Source organism: Camelus ferus, chromosome 5, assembly GCF_009834535.1.
Source record: "Camelus ferus isolate YT-003-E chromosome 5, BCGSAC_Cfer_1.0, whole genome shotgun sequence".
Taxonomy (NCBI): Eukaryota; Metazoa; Chordata; class Mammalia; order Artiodactyla; family Camelidae; genus Camelus; species Camelus ferus.
The window spans coordinates 84,014,533-84,037,183 of record NC_045700.1 but is presented as its reverse complement, the minus strand read 5'-3'; positions in this window follow the sequence as shown (position 1 = coordinate 84,037,183).

Sequence of the window (22,651 nt, the reverse complement as noted above, 5' to 3'; positions counted from 1 at the left end):
GCCTTCAAGTCAAGGGCTGGGAGGCAGGTGAGGGGATCCTCTCTGATGCTTCTGGAGCCCAAGCACTGGCTATGGGAGAAGCTCTGCTTTGGGGAGAAGGGGCCCTGCGTACGTTGGGACTGATTTGCTAGTTTATCTCCATTTATCTGAGCACATGCAAGAATCCCAAGGAGGAGATTTGAAGAGGACAGGTACCAGCCCCACACTCACCCTCTAACTGCTACCAGTGACTTCTCCGCTACTGCCTTTCCTGGTGTTTAACTTTGCTTCTGCTGAATCAAAGGCTTTAAGAGGGCCAAGACTGTGCCTCACGTTCCTTTATATTCCCCTAAAGAGCTTACTCAGTACACAGCTTTCAAGTAGCAAAGGTACAAAGAATGTTTGTCTATATGATTTTCCTTCTTTCAGGAAGATAAAAGCCATGTGCCAAGCATGATTAGCCAATTGTATGAGCCAAGGGGCAGAGTTGTACAGATAAGTCTAAACAGACTTAGATCGCAGCCCTATTGGATTTGACTGCCTGCACATTGAATTGTACTTGACCTCCACTCTGCTCCTCTCTCATTACCTGTGCCCCCACCACCACCACCCACCATCTCACCAGGACTAAGAAAATAGTACAGGCTGAATTTCCACGTTAGAGCCTTTATAACCAACTTATTGTACTCTTAAATATATAACATTTAAGAAAACATTATTTCTCTTTAAACAAATTTCTTAACCCTTCCTTGAGTGATGAAAATAATTTCTCTTGGTTAAAGCAGCAAAAACCTTCAAGAAAGTAATCAAAAAATTTCATGCAAGTAATAACTTATAACCTATAAGCAATGTCTTCCCTATTAAGAACAAAATCATTTGGTGTAGCAAAAGGATTTCCAAAGTTATATTCGTGTTGTCAGGCAACAAAATGAAGTAACATTTTAATAAGTAAATCACTTTAAGATATAGCAGAATGATTATCTAAGTTTAGAAAAGGGAAACCCTACCATAAATCTCCTAGAAAAGAACATAGGAAAAACACTTTCTGGCATAAATTGTAGCAATGTTTTCCTAGGTCAGTCTACCAAGGCAATAGAAATAAAAGCACAAATAAACTAATGGGACCTAATTAAACTTTTAAGCTTTTGCATAGCAAAAGAAACCATAAACAAAAGAAAAAACAACCTATGGACCAGAGAAAATATTTGCAAATGATGTATGGAACAAGGGCTTAAATTCCAGAATATATAAACAGCTCACACAACTCGAACAAACAACCCAATCAGAAAATAGGCAGAAGACCTAAACAAACATTTCTCCAAGGAAGACATGCAGATGGCCAATAGGCACATGAAAAGATGTTCAACATCACATCTTTTCCTTAACAGAGAAATGCAAATCAAAACTACAATGAGGTATCACCTCACATGGGTCAGAATAGCCACATTAAAAGGTCCATATACAATAAATGCTGGAGAGGGTGTGGAGAAAAGGTAACCCTCCTACGTTGTTGGTGGGAACGTAATTTGGTGCTGCCACTATGGAAAACAGTACAGAGATTTCTTGAAAAACTAAAAATAGAGTTACCATATGATCCATCAATCCCACTCTTGGGCATATATCTGGAGAAAACTTCAACTTGAAAAGATACATGTACCTTAATGTTCATAGCAGCACTATTTACAATAGCCAAGACATAGAAGCAACCTAAATGTCCACTGACAGATGATTGCATAAAGAAGTTGTGGTATATCTATCCAATGGAGTACTACTCAGCCATAAAAATGAATGAAATAATGGCATTTGCAGCAATGTGGTTGGACCTAGAGATTATCATACTAAGTGAAGTAAGTCAGACAGAGAAAGACAAATATTATATGATATTACTTATACATGTTATCTAAAAAATGATGCAAATGAATTTATTTACAAAACAGAAATAGACTGACAGACATAGAAAACAAACTATAGTTGCCAAAGGGGGAAGGGAAGAGAGGGATAAATTAAAAGTGTAGAATTAGCAGATACAAAATACTATATACAGAATAGATGAACAAGGTCCTACTGTATGGCACAGGGAACTATATTCAATAGCTTGAAATAACTTAAAATGAAAAGATTACATATATATGTGTATAGTTGAATCACTATGCTGCACACCAGAAACTAACACAACACTGTAAATCAACTTTACTTCAAATAAAAAAAAAAAGGTGAGGATTTTGGGTCATTTTGACAAGTTACTCAGTTTTTCTGGATGTCTCCCATGTCTACATGTTATTAAACTTTGTTTGGCTTTCTCCTGTTAAAAAAAAAAATGAAAAAGAAAAAGAAAGCAATAGGAAACTCTGAACTGTGTGGCAGAGAATTTTTCTATAGACAGCAATTTGCCAACAACTTCAAGAGGGAACTACTCAAAGATGTACTGACGATGTGCATAGCTTTCATTTCCATGGCTTGGTAACCTGGCTTCCGTTGAGGTGCTTGATACAACTGAGTAGGGGAGGCTTTTGTGAGCCCTTGAACCTAGGATGCATGCTAGCCAACTTCATTAGGCCATAGGACCATCCTGCCGGACACCCAAATCTCAGCTCATGCCCAGAGGGGAAGGTATAGCTCAGTACTAGAGTACCTGCTTAGCATGCACGAGGTCCTGGGTTCAATCCCCAGCACCTCCAGTAAACAAACAAACAAATAAATAAATAAATCTACCTTCCTCCCCCAAAAATAATTAATTAATTAATTAAAAAATCGCAGGTCACGCCCAAGGCTCTTGGAATTAGGGTTCAGACTGGACCCAATTCTGTACCTCTGAGAGATCCCCACTGCAAAGGCCAAGTGCCTTCCTGCTGAAGTATTCTGCAACCAAGTGGTAGGTCATTTCTGAAAGGATCAAACCTGTCAGGTTAAGGGGAACTTTGGTCCAATAACTACGCCCAGGGCCACACCTTCCCTCCCAGAGCTGCTTGTGTATCCCAAGCTCCCCATGTACCAAGGGCAAGCAGAGGCAGATGCTACGCTGAGTTCTCTGTCAACACGTTGAGTCACCCCTCGGGGTATCAACTGAAAGATATATGCTTGGCAGCAGACAGGCTGGGGTTTTCGTGGGACCCAGTGGAATACCAGCCCACTCCAGTCTTTAAATACTACCTAGAAAATTAGAAAAATATAAAAGAAAAGGAGGAGTTACATTTCTGTCTAAGTGCCACTCAGAAATGGGAAGTTTACTGTATTTTAGTCACCAGAGTTAAAATAAGCCATTAATCAACCTCTTTCTGAGAATTCTCTTTCTAAATCTTCTTGTCTTAAAGAATTATGGTAGCTCACAGCAAAAAAAAAGTGACAATGAGTATATGTATGTTCATGTATAACTGAAAAACTGTGCTCTACACTGGAATTTGACACAACATTGTAAAATGACTATAACGCAATAAAAATGTTACAAAATAAAAGAATTATGACTCTAAAGCAAATACAGGGCAACGATAGAGTGAGTCTCTGAATGACTAGAGGTTTTGTGTGTGTGTGTTTGTTTTGCTTTTTTTTTTTTAACAAGACCCCAAACAACTGGTGTTCAGAACTTTCCAAGTAACTCCCTTCAAAAGCAATATTAGGACAATTCTTTCCAGAAGGCACATGGCACTAAGTTCAAAAGAAAGGACTGAGATGGGAACCTTTCCTTCCTGAGGCCAAAAAAGATAAGCAGCAGGAAAGATTATTTGAGGGGAGGAGGGAGCTTGGGGGAAAGACCGTTTCACACTTATTCCTGGCAGCCGGCACAGAAACCCATCCTAATGAGATTAACATTCTTGAAAATGATCTCTGAAGCATGGACCCCAGGCGGTCTTCCCTTTGACATCAAGTCTAGGAACTGTTTGTTGAGTTCCTGTTTTTAATCTTTGTCAGAATTTCCTCAGCAAGAAAAACCTAAGGCCTCTGACAACTTAAGAGATGATTTCAAAAGCTGAGGTCCACCTTCAGTGTTTCAGGTGCCCACGGGAGGCTCTCTGGGCCTGATTACCGGGCATCACAGGGACAGGGTACCCTCCCTCGAGCTCAGCAGCTCACGCCACCACCTTTCAGTGCCCCGTGTGACAGACCATGGCAGGGAGCCAAGGGCCACCTCCAGGGGACTATCTGCTCCCTGAGGCCAACGCCCAAACCTGTTTGCCCCACTGCCAGACACTCACCCCCACTACAGGGCCTGGCACAAAGGCTGTGCTCAGTAAATATTTGGTGAGTGGCAGACAAAGGAATGATCATCAGCTCTTGGGAAACCTGGAACCCCTTCTGAGGCTTCTGGTTCAGGATCTATACTGCCTTTGCCAGACGTCCCACAGAGGGACAATTTTCAGGGAGAGGAAGTCTCTCTAGAGTCATCAAAAGGCAGTTTAGTGGGGTGGGTATAGCTCAGTAGTAGTGCGCATGCTTAGCATGCATGAGGTCCTCTGTTCAATCTCCAGTACCTCCATCAAAAAAACACAGAACAGAAACAACAAAACAAAAACAAAAAAGCCTAGTTACCTCGCCCCCCAAAAAACAAGCTTAAAAAAAGGCAGTTTATCATTACAAGCTTTTGTCAAGGAATGCCTGAAATTTGCCCACTATACAACTCAGAGAAGAAAACACAACATTTAGTGCATATCAAAGGGCAGCTAAAAAAATGGCTTTTCCTTTGTCAGATTGCTAAGTAAGTATCCTTTGAATTTATCCTCAGAGCAAAGTTCTGTTTGTACTGTAAATATTGACTCTAGGAACAATGTGCACAGCAGGATGTAGGACCAAAGAATACTGTGCACAATGGGACTTTGGTGGAAAAACAGAGGATGCGTCCAGGTAAAGTTTGAATGTCATAGCAAATTCACAGGTAACAGAGTATTTCCTTTATCCTCTAGACAAATTGACATTTGGGGAAAGGATGGCGGTGTTTGGGATGAGCAATGCTGCTTTTTAATCCTTAAAGAAAGTGCCTTGAACTTGGACTGATTCCAGGTTGCTTGTAGCTATCACCGACTGACTAGTGGTTGGAGGGCCTCATAAAATATCCCACAGATACACGGAGCCCCTCCTGTCACCCAGGAGACAAGGTTCTTAAACCCTAAATGTCGGAAGGGAGGCTGCCTATTTAAGTATGTGTGAACACAGCCCTAAATAAGAGGGAAAATAGAAAAAGGAGAAGAGGATAACAGGAAATATGAAAGCAAGAAAAAAACAAAGAAAGGAGAAAGAATGAGGAGCACTTAGAATGGGAAAGAGTTTATTATGGGGAAGTGGAGGAGGCCTATGAAGGAAAACCTCAGCTGCTGAAGTTGAATTAGCTCAAAGAAAGGATGTAGCCCAGAGATGGAGTGCTCAGAAAATGTTATAGTCAGTGTTTGGTACTTCATGCTGGATGATCAAGCTGAAGTCCAAGCCCTGATATTGGCTCAGATAAACGTGTAATCTGTACCAGATCAGGAGTACCCCACACCTGATCTAGATAGGAAGTGGAGGTCAAATTCATGGAAAGAAGCAAGGGATATATCTTCTAAAAAAGACAGAGACCCGGATATATCTTTTGCAAAAGACAGGTTGAGCCCAGTACCAAGACTCAGAATCATAAACCCTGTGACACTGCCAGGTATGAGCCAAAGAGTGGACAGTGAGAAGACCCATGCCCCAAGGTCTGGGGGAGCTCAGAGAGGAGCCAGCAGGCAACTCAACCTTGATGTTGAGCCAACTTCTTCCAAGGTAGGCACTGTCATTAAGCCGTAGGTGTGATGGAACACACCCAAAGTCTCACGGAGGCAGAGAAGTACAGAGACCTCCAGCAGATAGAGACACAAAGTGATGCTGAGTTGGACAGACATGGTTTCCAGTCCCTGCTCTGGCAGTGTCCACCTGTGTGAGCTTGTCCAGTTCACCTACCCTCCAAGTCTCCCCTTCCTCACCTGAGCAATGGAATTCTTTGGGGCTTACATTCAGCCTGCATGCACAAGAACAGTAACCACTCTGGTTATCTATACGCAGTGTTCACTGACTGGTCAGCACTCAAATCATACAGATTGTTAAGTATTTGGAATTATCGCCCTGGGTGTCATAATGCCTATTTTGAAAACTGCAATATGTACAGAGCATGCTGTACGTTGCCCAACACACAATAGGTACTTAAATGAATAATGAATAGTAGCTGTTATTATTTCATTAAAATAGTTATCACCATTGCTAACTGTTGTAGACTGAATTGTGTCCCCTCCTCAATTTCATATGTTGAAGCCCTAACCCCCCAAGGTGACTATTTGGAGACAAAGCCTTCAAGAAAGCAATTAAGGTTAAATGAGGTCATAAGGATGAGGCCCTCATCTGATGAGACTGGTGCCCTGACAGGAAGGGGAAGAGACACCAGCAAGTTCTCTCACACAGGGGAAAGGCCAAGTCCACAGGAGGGCACAGTGAGAAAGCAGCCATCTACCTGCAAGCCAGGAAGAGAGGTCTCACCAGGGACCAACCCTGCCGGCACCTCATCTTGGACTTCCAGCCTCCAGAACTATGAGAAAATCAATGTCTGTCATTTATCCATTCAGTCTATCACATTTTGTTACAGCAAGCCACGCTGACTCATACACAGACTGACTGACTCCCATTTGTAGACAAAGACGAACGCCTGGTAGATGCTGCAAACAAAATAATCAACTCATTTGTGCCCTGCAGTTTAGAACTGGAAATATTCTGAATGAGATTTGATTTGATTGTGTCTAACCTAAGGAAGGATGGAGTGTGACTTCTAACCTAGGGATGAAAAGCTGGACAATCCTTCTGCAGGGAATTCCACATGGATCCGAAAATCTAGGAGGGAGCTCACGACCTCACATAATCCACATAATGACCATTCCTTTCTCCTTGGGAACAATAAGGGTGCACTTTTACTGGGCTGCAAATCTTGTTTTGTTTTTGCAGGGCTCCAAATAATGAGTCAGAATACACTTATATACAGAATATCTCCAGAAAGATATACAAGAAACTGGTAATAGTAATTATTCAGAGGGGGAATTGAAGACAGAGATGGACTTTTGTTTTTTATTTTATTTTATTTTTTTTACAGTATCTTTATACTTTTCTTTATGCTTTGAGGGAAGTATTTTAGCACTTTAAAAAATACTGTTTTACAGTTATTTCTTTTTATATCCCTTGAATTTTGACCATGTCCAGAAATAACATTGTATTTAAAATGAAGAACAAGAAGAAGCTTTATTTTGGAATTAAAGAGAAAACAGGGCTTCCAAAAAGTGACACAGCAATTTTAACAAGGGTTCACATTTTTCACATTTGGGGATTCTGACCCACTGGTGGGAAATATTTTTTAGAAGAGCAATAGAGTTGAGAAGAAGAGAAACACAGCTTCCTGTCTGCTCCATGGGTGACCTGCTTTCCGCCCCTGCTCAGACTCCACAGACCTTCACCTTGCCCTGCTCATCCTTCAAACATTCTCACGCCATCTTCACTGACTTGACAAATTCCATCCAACGAGTCAGCCCTCCTTTGCATTTGCATATCTCCAGGGAAGGCTTGTGCTGAATCCACACATTCTCTGCTCTAAGACAGACAACTGTATACTTGGAAAAGGAGGGTCTGTGATTAACCAGAAAAATCCTCAGGTCAAAGACAACGTCCAGCTTTCTGGCTATTTGATCTGCTGTGAGAGGTGGGCAGACTGGTCTGTGGGGAAGGGACGAGTGCTTAGAAACTCCTCTTTTCAGAAGTTTAGACAGTGTTTGGCCTCGATCCTGACACTTGTCAGAAGCGCCTGTATTATTAAACTATTGCAAGTGGAAGTGGCGCACATTAGTAAACGGTGTTCCACCGGCTGCAACTGTTAAAGACTTGGCAAAATTTTCCACAGGCAACAAATGGAAATGTGCACAGTTGGGAGCACACAGTGTCCAGGCACCGTGTTCCCAGTCAAAGGCAGCGGTTTTGTTCTGCACAATTCAGCCTGAATGAGGCGACAGGCTAAGGTACCAACTGTCCTACTTACAATGAGGAGGGGACAGGCCTGCTCCTGGAAAGAGAAAGGCCTTCCTGACCCAGGACCAGCCACGCTTGTCCCAGTTCCCTTCACATAATGTCCCTGTTAAGAAATATTCATGAGAAAATTCCTTGTCTCTATTTTTTTTTTTCCGGTTTTATTGAGAAGTAATTGACATCTATCCCTATATAAGGTTGAGGCGTACAGTATGATGGTTTGATTTACATACATTGTGACATGATGACCACAGTAGGTTCAGCCAATATCCATCTTCTCCTATAAATACAATAAAAAGAAAGGAGAAAAGAAAGGAAAGAAAATTTTCTCCTTGTGATGAGAACCCTTAGTTTTAACATTTGACGTATAAAAATAGAACTGTGGACCACAGAGAACAAAACAACAACATAAACTCAAACGTCAGTTGTGGGGAAATATTTCTAGAGTTAATTTCAGATGCCTTTAAAGTGGGAAAACACACTTTCATTTTTACTGAAAGGGAGACAGAATGAAACCAGAATTCTATAAGACTGACTTTGAAATTAAAATATGGTATAGCTTCATTAATTTGGAATAAATTGTGCTAATCTAATTTTTTAGAAATCCAATTAGAAATGTTAAAGAAATAGTTTTGGGGGAGGAGGGTTGCTTTTGAATATATCCAAGTTTAGTAAGTAAAGGTTTTCTAAATAATTTGTTCAAGCTTAAGAAAATATAGCTTCTTTATTTTGCTATTGAGTGGTTTGATTTTCCTTAAGACCTCCATCTATTGGGTAGACATCTATTAGGTTGTCTTTTTATTATTGCGTGGTAAGTGCTCTTTACATGTTCTAGATACAAGTTATTTATCAGATATATAACTTACAAAAATTTCTCCCATTCTATGGATTTTTATAATTTTGATGGTCTCTGATTCTGGACTTTTTAATCTTCTGACTGCTCTGCCTCTTTTCAACTCCAGTAAAAATTATACTCAGATAATTTTGGATATCGAAGAAAACCTCAGAAATAATCTAATTCAATTCCATCACTCTTCAGTTTAGGAAACGGAAGATCAGAAAGATTAAGTCACGTGTTTCACAGCTAGTTGGAATTAATATGTTAACTAAGATCTACAGCAGAATGAGAATTAATATGTTAGTTACCAGTCAGGATTCTTTGGGTTACAAATATCAGGGGGAAAAAAAATCATCCCAAACTGGTTACTGGCAGAACATTAGCAACTAACATTGATTTGCTATTACCAGAATTTTCTTACTGTGTAACACCAAGTATTCATATATTAGTGATGATAATGGTGGGGAGAAGAGAAGGTAAGTTACTGGGCAGATAATCCCAAAGTGGAGCAAAAAACAGAATTCACTGGGCTGCATGAGAGGGGAGCATGACATTGGCAACAAGACAAATTAAATGTGGCAGAGGTGGGATCTGGCACCATCCTTGGAAGGAGCTAAAGACATGAGTCCTATAGGGGGTCAGGGCAGAAGTGGGGCAAGGTGAGCTCAAACTTTATCAGTGGTCAGGGGTGAGAGCTGTCTTAATCCATTCGGGCTGCCATAATAGACTACCATAGACTAGTTTATAAACCACCGAAATTTACTTCTCACAGTTCTGGAAGTTGGGGAATCCAAGATCAAGGTGCTGGCAGATTTCAGTGTCTAGTGAGAATCCACTTCCTGATTCACAGATGGCTGTCTTCTCACTTTGTCCTCACAGATGGAAGTGGGGGGGGGGGGCCTCTGGGGTCTTTTTCATAAGGGCACTAATCCTATTCATGAGGGCCCTGCCCTTGTGTCCTTGTGTTCCAAAGGCCAACTTCCAAATACCATCACATTGGAAATTAGGTTTCAACATGTGAATTTTGATGAAGACAAAAACATTCAAGTCCAGAGCAAGGACCAAAGCAACAGATGAAAGTCATACTGGGGTTGAGAGTCTGATACCTAATGAAGATTAGAGACCAGTGAGTCTTGTGGTCCAACAGAAGCTTGTAGTCAGTCCCCTGCTGATTTTGTTTATCAGAAATAACTTCAGATCTTCTTATCAGCCCCATCCATAAGGTGGCACTAAGTTTTAAAAGATTCGAGACCCTGGTAGTGTTGGTGGCATCACCCAATCAGGAACTCCCAGTCCTCCTTCCAGACCAAATTCAGATCAGCTAACAAGATCCTTGAGATCTCTTTTGGTGGTATGATTCTAATCATTTTGTAGGAGCACACTAATTATTTCAAAGTCTGTGACAGTTCTCCAGAAACAATACATGTGATGAGACCACTTCATCCCCTGTCTCATCAGCATCTTTCCCCTCTAGAACCAGCATCTCTCGGTGGTTTCTGGCAGCTGTGTATCTTGCTTGATATCTTCGACAGGCACTCAGTAAAACCAAGAGAAGTAAAGCAAGGTCTTCACCCTGTCCATGTGAGAAAGTAAAGAGGGAAGAACACCACCTTGGCTCTTGAATGTTTCCAAAAAAGAGATGGTTTAATGTTAAAAACAAAACAAAACACAGAGAATTTTGTATCAGGTTGAAAGGAAGAATGTTGAAACTAATGATCAAAATTATGGAAATGTAGGTAGAGAATGTTCCAGGAAATAAATCACTATGGATGAGAAAGAAGGAAATAAGAGCAGTAAAAGAACAAAGTCTTCTCACTGAATAAAGTACGAACATTTGTATGCACCAAAAGAGTGACAGGAAACCAGAACATGTCATTCTGAAATCAGGAGATGTTTGTTTAATTAATATTGGTCAATGCCCTGAATCACTTTACTTCCTGTTGGTTTAATTATAAAAAATGAAACAGAATACAAAATGTTCTAAAGACTATGCAATTCAAATTAAGTATTTATCTAGGCAGTAAACCTCTTAATTAGTGGCTTTCAAACAATTTTAACCCTGACCCAGATAAGAAAGATATTTAACATCAAAATCTGGTGTACACACACACACACACATTCTCTCACTAATAAAAGTTTCACATTATCTTTACTACAGGCAATGCATCCTGGTATTTTCTTTCTAGTCTATTTGATTTTATTCTATTTCTCATTTTTTTTTTAATGCTGTGAGAGACCCACTATATTTATTTCATCATTCACTATGGGCTGCAGCTTACATTTTGAAACATATTCATTAAATGGCCTGATAAGAAATGTCCTAATTTTTAAGGCAACACCTGCTGCTGCTGCTTTTGAGAAATCTCAGATCTGGGTTACCATGGAAGCTTTCTTCAGCTCAAGCCCACAGCCAGAGTTCCTGGAATGTGAGCTAGACTTCCCAGCTATGTTTCCAGTGGTTTTCTCCTGTCTCTTAGGGAGATATCGTTCCCATCCCTCCTCCAAACTGCCTGGGAAACCAGTGCTCTTCGCAAAACAGAACAGCATCCTCAGGATAACTGCTCCCTCTCTTCACCCATCTTCCCTGGGACAACAAGGATGGGGTCTGTCTCCACTTGTGGTCACAGCTGGCCTTAGCTCTGGCTCCACTCCACCAGACTCTCTCTTCTAGTTTCACTGCTAAGCCTGGCAATCCTGCTCGGGTACCTCTTCCATCACGCAGAAGTGCTACTGCAAATCCGACTCCTGGGGCACTGCCCACCATGTCTCTGAGATTATTACTGGTGTGCAGAAGACCCCTCCATCTGAGGGTCGGTTCCTGATCTCCAGCCAAACAGGACTGTGCTGATCTAACTGCACTGAAATGGAGATGCCATCCTTAGAGGAAGCTATTCAGCATGGGTGGGAGGGGGGTGGCCTCCATTCAAAGAGCTGAGATTAGAGACTCATCTCCTTGGAAGTCTTCCCTGTGACTCAAAGCAGGACATTGACCAGAGACTTCACCCTAACTTAGGGCCCCCTCTGTTTCCCCAAGACACTCTCCCCAGTATTTTTTGTGTGGCATTCTCTCTCTTCCAGGAAGGGTGGGTATTGACCTAAATGCAAGAGATATATTGAGTATCCTCGAGACCATCTTCACAGACCCTGGGCCAAAGAGCATAAGCCCTGATATGTCATGAGTCGTGAGCATTTAAAACAAATATGGATCTGAGTATGAAATGGTGGCCATAGGTTACAAAACTATATTCAAATTGCTATATAAAAACTCATTCACAAGTAAAATCATCTTTCCTTACAAGGACATTGTTGAGGGGTTCAGTGTGCTGTTGAACTTCCAGCACAAAGTAGGAAGTTTTGGTATTATGGACATGTAAAGGGAGTATTTTAGTGTTTTTAGTATACAACCCTCTATATGGTGAGTACTCAGAAGGATAGTTATTGGTTAAATACAGGAAATTTTAAGAACATTAATTTAGTTTATAGACTAAAAAGACTTAGTTAGAGGGACTCTAGGATTAATCTAATCTGCTACCGTTGCTATTTGCATTCCACTTTCCTGCATTAGTTAGGAATGCATTTGGCTACAAATAAAAGAAAAGTATGACTGCCTTGGCTTAAACAAATAAGAATGTATTTTTCTCACACAGCTAAGTGTCTGGAGGTAAGCAGCTCAGTGATGTCAGACCTGATTCTCCCTGACTCTCCTGGCCTTTTCCTCATGGTTTCAAGATGGTTTCTGCAGCTCTTAACGTCACTATCTGCATTCGAGGCATAATAAAGGGGTAAGGTGGCCTCCAGTCACATCGCTCTTTTCTTATTAGGAAATCAAAAGCTTAATGGAAATCAAAAGCTTATTAGGAAATCAAAACCAAAATGTCCCCAAAGGGAATTTCTCTAAGGTCTAAGGTTCTCTAAGGTTAGAACTAGGTCATTTATTTACTTACCAATAAAATTGAGGTGTAGTTAAAAAGGGAAAAATTAGAGAATGGATATTAAATAGGCAATTGCAAGTGATGGCCAAATTTCCACAACCAGAGACCGTTTATCCTTGTGTGAACATCTTTAGGGCACGAGGACAGCCTGTCCCACTTTTAGCAGTTCTAGAATGCTCTTTTTATTTTGAACCAGAACCTGCCTCCCTGTGACTTATCCCTACAACCTCTGGTTCCACCCTGTGGGGCTATATAGATAGATTGGAACATTTTTTTCTTGGTGACAGAGCAATATTTACAGATACCTGTCATTTCTCCTCTAATTCTCTTCCTATCTACATGAAGCATCTCTAGCTGGGTGGGTCCTCATGTGACATAACTTAAGCATTTTCACCTCTCTTCCATTTTCTTTCCTCTGGGTTTGTTTCAGTGTGTTGACGTTCCTACTGGCTTTGCTGCCCCAGATAACATCATTGATTAAAGGCTGAGCAAAACCAGAGAAGTCAGAAGATGGTGTCCATCATTGCACATTACCATCAAGGCAGCATGGCTTGCATTGTCATCTATGCACTTCCTGGTAATTCAACCAACTAGAGACTATAAATCTCTTCCATCTTTAATTTTCCTTTACTTATGAACTTGGTCGAGGGATCCTAGAGCAGAATTCATATTTACCAGTAGTATATTTTGTGGTGTTTGATTTGACTTTTATTTCTAGTTTATTGAGTTCTTTTCAGATTTCACTTATCCAGGGCATCAGTCATTCCTCCCAGAATGACATTCTCTGCAAATAAGATAAATTTACATTATTTGTAACTTCATATAAATCCCTATTAAGTATTTTCAACAAGAAAGTCAGGGTAAACTCAACCTACCCCCAGTGACTTCTCCCTAAGGTGTAGCTGAAACATTTATTTAGGGTCCTTCAACACATGAATTCACGTCATGATCATTCAGCCCACATTTTACCTTGAGTCCTAAGGATGTAATGAGATCTTCTTTCTACTCTTTTGCAAAAATTCTGTCTCCTAATCAAATAACTTAGAAACCTGAAGTTAGTGGGAGGACTTTTCTCAATGAGTTCATTTTAGTTCGTAGGCAGCACTGATTCCCCTTCTGAAGTTCTTCAAGTTAACCTTTGCATAATCTAGTCTAGAACTTTTTATGATCGTGTTGACGTTATTATACTGGAAATACAGCACAAAATTTGGAGCTGAATCACAGTAACTGTTATGAAATTGCACATTGAACCCAGGGTTACCACAAATGTGAAAATTATGTGTAATTAAAGTTATCTTTGAAAATCCATTAAACGACTCACAAAGTATAGTATGCCTGGCATGTCGTGCACAGTCTTGTACAGAAATCCTTCTCCTATCATCAAAGATTGAGAACCACTGAGACAGGATAAAGAAAGTTACAAAGGAAGCCCATTATGGAACATTTAAAACATTTTCTCAAATTCATCTCTAACAGTAAATGAGGGAACTGTGGAAAATTCTAAATTATCCCTGCTTGTTAGTAAAATTTAATTTGTGTTGTTTTAATATGAACCCTTTATAATATTAATACATTGTAATTGGTTTTTCCCTGTTGGTATGAAGATTGAAAGTTATTATTTATGAAAGTACCTAGCGCAGGGTCTGACACCTAGTGGATTTGAATCTAAATCTTTCTAGATTAAATATAGATAGATACACTATTCTTTGAAAGTTTGGAGAAAAGATTTTGACCACCGATACCTTATTTTTCCAAAGCAGTTCTTCTCTTTCATGACCTTGGGCATTAATCCTGTAATTCCTTAGCGGAAGCTGATCCTTGTGATTCGTTCTTACAATAATGAAATTGTGGAGTTGAAGGGCAAACTTCATTTTAAAATGGCCCTTCGTTGGCATGACTGACTTTATCATTTATCAGCTATGTGACCTTGGACAAAGTTAGCATATTTGAACAGATTTCCCTATCTTCAGAAAAGGTTACTGATAATTGCATCAATGACTTAGGTCACATATGTAAAGCACCCAGCTCAGAGCAGGTCCATGTGTCTATGTTACACATCAAAGTCACATTTCAGGAAAAGACAGTTTATTTCAAAACGACTTATAAAGGGAAATTATTTCTATAAGAATTAATGTAAAAAGTCTATCTAGGTTACCCCAAAGCCAGCATTCAGTTCTTTTTATCCATTAACATTGCCTCCAACCACATTAAATAACAGTTTAAAATGAATTACATATACGATTAAATATAATAAAATGTTTTGTGTAATCATTTTTTTCCTTTAGAATGTTGGCTTTGGGTGCATTAGTTTCCCAGAGCTGCTGGGAACCAGGTACCAAAGTACCAGTGTAACCAAAGTAACCAAGTACCAAAAACTGGGAAGCTTAAAACAGAAATTTGTCGTCTCAGTTCTGAAAGTTATGGGTCTGAAATGACGATGTGGGCAAAGCCATGCTCTCTTTGACAACTCGAGGGGAGAATCTTTCCTTGCCTTTCCTAGATTCTGGTTTTTGCCAGTAATCCGTGGCACTCCTTGACTTTAGAGGCATCACTCTAGTCACCTGGCTATCTTCTTTCTGTGTGTCTTCACGCTGTCTTCCCTCTCTATGTGTCTGTCTTGGTACCCAAATTTCTCCTTCTTATAACAACAACGGTCATTTTGGACTAAAGCCCAACCATAATGACTGCATTATAAATTAATTACCTATGTCAAGATCCTTTTTCCAAATAAAGTCACATTCTGAGGTGCTGGGATTAGGATTTCAACATATCTTTCTTGGAGGGACCATTCAACTCATAACAATAGACCTGAGCAAAGAATTATGGGGCCCTACTAGCTGTTTGAGCAAAGGTGATGGCCAAAGACGCTAACTTTGAGAGGTGGGCATTGGGCAGAACGGGAGGAGGGAAAGGAAAGATTTTCCGTATCCCCTTCGGTTAACTTGATATTTGTAGACGTACATGGAGATGCACAGAAAGAATGAAAAGTTTGCTTAAGACCTAAAGTCTTGCCATTTTTAGCCCTTTCATAGTAAAAAAGGCTTCAAGTGTCCACTGCTTGTCATTATGAATCTTAGTGTTCAGAATAAGTAACAAGAAGGAAGACTTTACTCTCTCTTAGCCCAGGTCACAGCATAATTTAGCACCGACTTGAATGCATCCAGCACCAACTAGCAGAGGAAATGGATAATAATACATACCAGTCTGACACCTAATGAGCACCTATGCCAACACTCAATAAGTATTAGTTATTGTTCTCCATCCCGTTGACTGTCAAATCCCGCAAAGCTAATTTTATGCAACTTGCTTTAGCAATGAAGAACACCACCTGGACAGAATACTCACAGTGTCTCAGAAGGAGGATTTCAAGGAAGACTATTCACAGGATTGGGTGTTGATGCTCAAGTGATATAAGGCTGATTTTTCTATACAGAGAACCAATTGATATTGGGCACAGTCTATGACATAATGGTTTAGGTTTGGTGGGCACAGGAAGGTAAGGGTTTAGATGAGTAAGCTGTCATCTGATAGGTAAGCTCTTCACAGGTGGGTAATCCATTTCCTGATAAGAGAGCTGTTTCCCAGATACTTATTATTTTCCTAGATACATTAGTTTGCAAGAATCTTCTAAAGCAAGTAGCTAAATTATGCATTTGTTTTCTCTTATCTTCCTGGGAAAATTTCCAGAACATATTAAAACAAGTGTCATCAGTTCTCACCTCCCTCATATTCTTGGACACAGCCAGAAATGATTTTACTTGAGGAATCTAAATCCAGTGATCATTAAGGAGTAAGATGATTGGTATAGTTTAGAGCACAATTTTCAGTAGATGAAAGGATCTGCCTTTTTCTGTGATAGAAAGACTGCAGACATACCTATACGCCCTTTATAAGACATATCCCATAAACCTGTGGTCATAGTAGGTGCTAAGCACATCATGGTCACAGCTCTCTGGGTAGGCCAGAGAACCTTTGGCTGTTTTATGACCCTGATTTTACCCATAACCTCCATTTTCCATTACGAATGCTTTTGATCGCCAGGGAATAAATGTGTGAGATCTTGAATGAACTAATAACTGAATGAAGAAAACCCATCTCTGCAGTTATAAACAGAGCTCAAAATACATAACCTTCAAAGAAGCATTTCTTACAAAGCTCAGCACATTGGCCAGAAAGTCAATATACTCCTCATCTGCTGTCAAGGTCTACTGCACACCATGTAAATGAAATGAGTTAGGAAATATTGATATGATGGCGCTGAAAGAGATCTCCATTATCAGTACTGGACATCAGAACTGAAGTATACGGGAAGCAGGGCTAACAGACAGGTGTGAAGCTGCCAACTGGGGGAATTTTTCTCTAAATAAACGGAACTATGCTGAAACAGCAACTTTCTCCCTGATAGCAGATCAGCATTTCTTCGGCTCTGACTGCCATATTTTCTGCAATAGCAATCACTGGTTTGATGGCATCAGCATCATTTCTGGTCCTTGTTTTGAGACAAGTTATATTCCACTGGAAAATTTCTAGCATGGGAATGTATTTTGGTATAATGTTTTGTTGCCATCAATACCAAGAATAAAGACCAAAGAAAACCAAAGTCTTCTTCTAGAGAATCTTAGCAGTATTGCTCGCAGCTTTAAGCAGATCTCTTTTAAGAAAGCAGCCTAACGTGAATATTCATGACCCTAACCTTGATGATTGCTAGCCAAGAAGCATATTTGCAATTGCACAAGGGGTAGCCTCTATATAAAACTTGAACAGGCTAGCTTGAGAGCTGGTGGGAGGAAGAGAATTGGTAGCAACTGCCCCGACAATAAATTTACACACCCTCAAGTTCTCAGATCCCATATTTACTTTGAGACGATTTCCTAACTCAACAGATATCTCCAGTCCTCTCCCTGATCACCTGGATAGTACCACAACCTGTGTTTCTCAACTCACTTGGCTGATTTCACATACTTGGAGCAGATTTATTCTACTCTTGACTGATAAAATTTTGTTCTTCTGAGGGTCAGGATGTCACAGGAGGTAGCTGAGGGTGGTGGGAAACAGACTGGGCTCCCCTGACTCTGCTCTCCTAAACTGGATTTAAACTCTGATCTGATGCCAAACTCCATGTTTCCTATACTGCTTATTCATTTAATAACATTTCAGAACTTTTCATAGACCAGAGACCTTAGAGAAAATAGATGGAATAATTAAAATAGATAACTTGAAGAGAGTTTAATAAAAAGACTACTTAAAAGGTTCAGGGATGGTGTAAGGAAACCACAAGGAATAACTAGTGATGTACTTGATGCAGGAATACAGATGTGGGGCATGAGAAGGGCTGTGTCCCGGGTCTCGGTTGAGCCCCTGGGACGTGCCCCGCCAAGTGTGGGTCCTTGGCTTCACGCAGGAAAGAATTCAGGAGCTAGCCACCGTTGAGTGAAGGTAGGTTTATCCAGAGAGATACACTGAAAGGCAAGAGAAAGGCCACAAAGTGTGGGGATTGGGTGCTCAGATTAAAAGTAGGTACACATTCCATAGACAGAATGCGGGCCGCCTCTGAAGAGGGAGAGAGAAGGGGGCAGCCGCGAGGTGCCACGTTGCTGGTTTTTATGGGCTTGGTGGCTTCATATGCTAATAAGTGGAAGGACCAGTCTAAGGGGAAGGGGCTGGCATTCCCAGGAAGTTGGCCATTTTCCATTTTTGACCTTTTGTGGCTAGCCTTGGGATTGCCATGGTGCCTGTGGGCATGTTATTCACCATGTTACTATATTACAATGGGCGTATAATGAAGCTCAAGTTCTACTAGAAGTTGAATCTCTCATCATCTTTAGCCTCAAGGCCTACTGGGGGTTGAATCTTTCACCATTTTGATTTTAATTGCTGTAGCATTCCTTAAATGGCTGTGCCCTGCCCCCTTCCTGTCTCATTCCCCACTCAGAGATTTTACTCCCATAATCTTACGGGGTTTCAGAGGGGCAAAAGTCCGTATTCTGAAACTGCTTCCAGGCTGAGTAGGGGTGTAGACTGCCAATCAGGGAGTAAAAAATCTCTGAATGCCTAATCTAGGGGACCCAAGGGCAGGACAGCCTTTTATTTTTGCATCCAAGGGCTAAGGGTATGGGCTGGAATTGTTGCAAAGCCATCACCTGATGTGGGGCTGCTGTAACCCACTGTTTCCATTGACTTTTGATGAATTTTCTTGAAGATGAAGCACCTTTGTAAAAACAGCCTGACATTCTTTAACCGTAAAAAAGACTTATAAGGCATGGTTAAACATTTGTAATTACCATTACACGATATTATTATTATTATTATTATTTTTAAACAGGTACCTGAGGTCTTGTATTGCCTCGCAAGCATAGGTCTCTCCTGGTTCTTGTTGGGGCTTATAAGTTACAGGTTTTATTCTGGACAGATGTACCCAACTAGCAATTCCTCATAGCTTAACAGCATTTGGGGTGCTCAGTAGTGCCTGATATGGTCCCTTCCATTTTGGCTGCAGCTGGTCTTCAGGGGACCCCCTCCTTCCAAGTTTTTAGTAAGACAAAGTCCCCTGATTGGACAGGGACTTCAACCTTTTCCTCTATGGGAAAAGGGCAACACTTTATTTCCATATTCTTGGAGAGCCTTTTGAACTTGACTTAAAACTAACAATCTAGGAAACTGATGTGCGAGTTTTCTCATCAAACAGGAAATCTGAAGTTAAAAAGGGGCTTCCATACATCATTTCAAATGGGCTAAGTTTTAAAATTCCCTTAGAGGCCGTCCTTATTCTTAGAACGGCTATAGGAAGGAGGGGGACCCAGGTTTCTGAAGTCTCCTGACATAGCTTAGCAAGTGTTCTCTTTAGAACATGATTTGCTTTTTACACCTTGCCTGAAGATTGGGGCCTCCAGGAAGAGTGGAGGCGATAGTACCCAGAGTGGAGGAAACCTGTTGAGTCACCTTGGCACTGAAGGAGGGTCCATTATCACTCTGTAAGCTTTCTGGTAGCCCAAATTTTGGGATTATTTCTTTGAGCAGAAATTTTGACATTTCTATTGCTTTTTCCATTCTGGTGGGGATAGCTTCTACTCATCCTGTAAAGGTGTCTATGAATACCAACAGGTATTTCCATCCCTTACAAGAAGGCTTCTGGATAAAGCCCATTTGCCAATCTTCTCCTGGATAAGTTCCCTGATGTTGTGTGGGCCGGAGTAGGGGTGTGGGTATAGGGTGACTCCCTGGGTCTTTGCGGGCACAAAGTTCACAGGACCTAGTGACTTCCTTAACCATTTGGGACAGTCCCTTGCCTAGAAACACTTGAGTGATTAGTCTGAGCATGGAGTCCTGCCCTAGGTGGGTGGACTCGTGGAGATGCTTCATTATTTTCCATTGTTTGTCCCCAGGAATGAGAAGCTTACTATCTTTTGTCAGCCACCCTGAGAGATTCTTCTCTAGCCCCCTCTGTTTAGCCCATTCGACCTCTTCAGGTGTATAGGATGCCACCTTTGGGAGAGACTGGTCCTCAGGTGGGAGAACTGCAGCTTGTGAGACCGGCTGTTCTCTGGCTGCAGCTTCCACAGCCTTCTCTGCGAGGGCATCCCCCTGTATAAGGGAAGAATCGCCCTTTTGGTGATCCCTGCAGTGCATGACTGCAACCTCTTTTGGAAGCTGGACTGCTTCTAGGAGTTTTAGAATTTTTGCCTGGAATTTAATGAGTAAATCCCTTCCCGACAAGGGGATGGGGCACTCAGGCATGAGCAAAAACTGATATGCAAAGGTAAAATATTTTAGCAGGCAGCTAAGGGGGGCTGTAAATCGCTTGGTTTGGGGCTTTCTGTCAATCCCTGTTACTACACAGGGTTGGGAGGACAAGGGTCCAGGGAAATCAGTCAGCACAGAGTAGGCGGCTCCATTATCTAATAAGAAAACAACTTTTCTACCTGCCACATCAAGGGTTACCCGAGACTCCTCCAGAGAAATGACCAGGTGTCCTGTGGGAGCCATGGAGGGTCCCGGGCCCTGTCGGTCTTCAGTCATCTCGGCCATCACAGGTTTGGGAGCCCCAAGGCCCCTTCGGGACTGGGGGTAGTCCTGCTTCCAGTGGCCTTTTTGTTTGCATATCAGGCAGGGTCCCCTTGGACCGTCCCCATACATGGGGCATTCATTTTTCCAGTGGCCCTCCTGGCTGCACTTAAAACAGGTCCCTTTTTGGAAAGACAGTGGCTCTGATCCAGGCATCCTGGATCCTGTCCTTGCCATGGGTATTCTTGAAGGAGGGTAACCCTGAGGTGGCGCAGGGGTTAGGGCAGCCGCTAGGAACTGTGCCTTTCGCTGCTGTCCCTGGATCCTTCTTACCTCTCCAACCCTGTCTTTGTTGTTAAATACTCCAAATGCCAGATCCACGAGCTGATTCCTGGGGGCCTGGGGTCCCAGAGCTGCCTTTTGTATTTGTCCCCTGATGTCTGGTGCCAACTGAGTGATGAGGTGGGTATTTACCAGGGCTTCCCCCTCAGGGGCTTCGGGGTTAATATTAGCGTACTTTTTAAATGCCTCCACTAAGCAGCCCTGGAAGAGGGCTGGATTCTCATCTTTTCCCTGTATTACCTCCCTGACTTTGTCATCGTTGATGGGTTTAACAACACATTTTTTCATCCCCTCTATGAGGCAAGTTACCATGTGGTTTCTACGTTCAAGCCCTCTACGTCCCTGTTGGTAGTACCAGTGGGGTCTTGGTCAGGGATTGCTAACACCCCACCCCCAAGTAAGGTAGATTTTGTGTCCCTGGTTGCAGGCAGCCAGTTCATCAGCATTCACCTGGGCTGCACTGAGGATCCAGCTTTTTTCCTCAGAAGTGCAGCAGGTTGAAAGGAGGACCTGTAGATCCCTTCAGGTAAGCTCATAGGCCATTGTCAACCTGGTAAATTCCTCCATGAACCTACTGGGGTCCTCAGAGAAACGTCCAAATTTCTCCTTGCAAGTAGCCAAATCAGTCATAGAAAAGGGGACTTGAACTCTGATTGTTCCTCCATCTCCAGCTGGCACTTCCCTTAAGGGGCAGAGTTTGGTAGTAGGGGGTTGGTAGGTGGCCCCACTTCGAGTAGTACTGGCAGGACTTTCCTCCAGTGAGGGAGATGGTGGAGAAGACTGTTTCCCCTCAGAGTTGGGGGAAATAGGAACTTCTGGCTGTGGACCTTGGGGAGCTGGACTCATAAGGGGGTCATCTAGAATATCAAGCTCCTGTGGGAGGAGATGCTTAGAGGGGATGCGGGCCAGGAATATCCGGCAGGAGTTCCTTAGGCCTGCGTTTTGGTATAGAGTCAGGGACATTTGGACATATGGGATTTCCCCCCACACACTCATTTACCTCCTCTTTAACAAAATAGGCCTAGCTACAAGGTGGCATTGTAATTTAACGATCCAGGCTTTGTCCAGACGTCTTGGCCCCCTAGTTTGTATTGGAGTCATGCAGTATTACAAAGGAAAATTAATTCCTGTTTCTTCAAACTATCCTTTTAAAACTTTTTCCAATTTACTAATATGCATCCTAACGGGGAGTCCTTTGGGGTACTTGTAGTTGTCCCCATTTTGGTAAGAATGTCCTATCCGTGAGCCTGAGGTGGCTCCCTTGGACTAGTTAAGGAAAGGAGCAAGGGCCAGAGGGAGAAAAGGTGACTAGAGTCCCAGGGTCTAAATCCTTTAGAGGAAAGGAGACCTAGGTCCTGAATCAACTAAGCAAATTATGTTTTGTGAAAGAGAAACAAATGGCGTTGAAAGGTGGAAACCTAGAACAAAGCAGGAATGCTGTAGCCACAACGCCTCTTAGACCAGAGACCCGCAGGCCCACCGAGGGAGCGCCCGCCTGCGGCTCCCACTCAGGGGCACTGTGACCTGCACTTGTGGAGAGCGCTCGCCGGCAACTCTC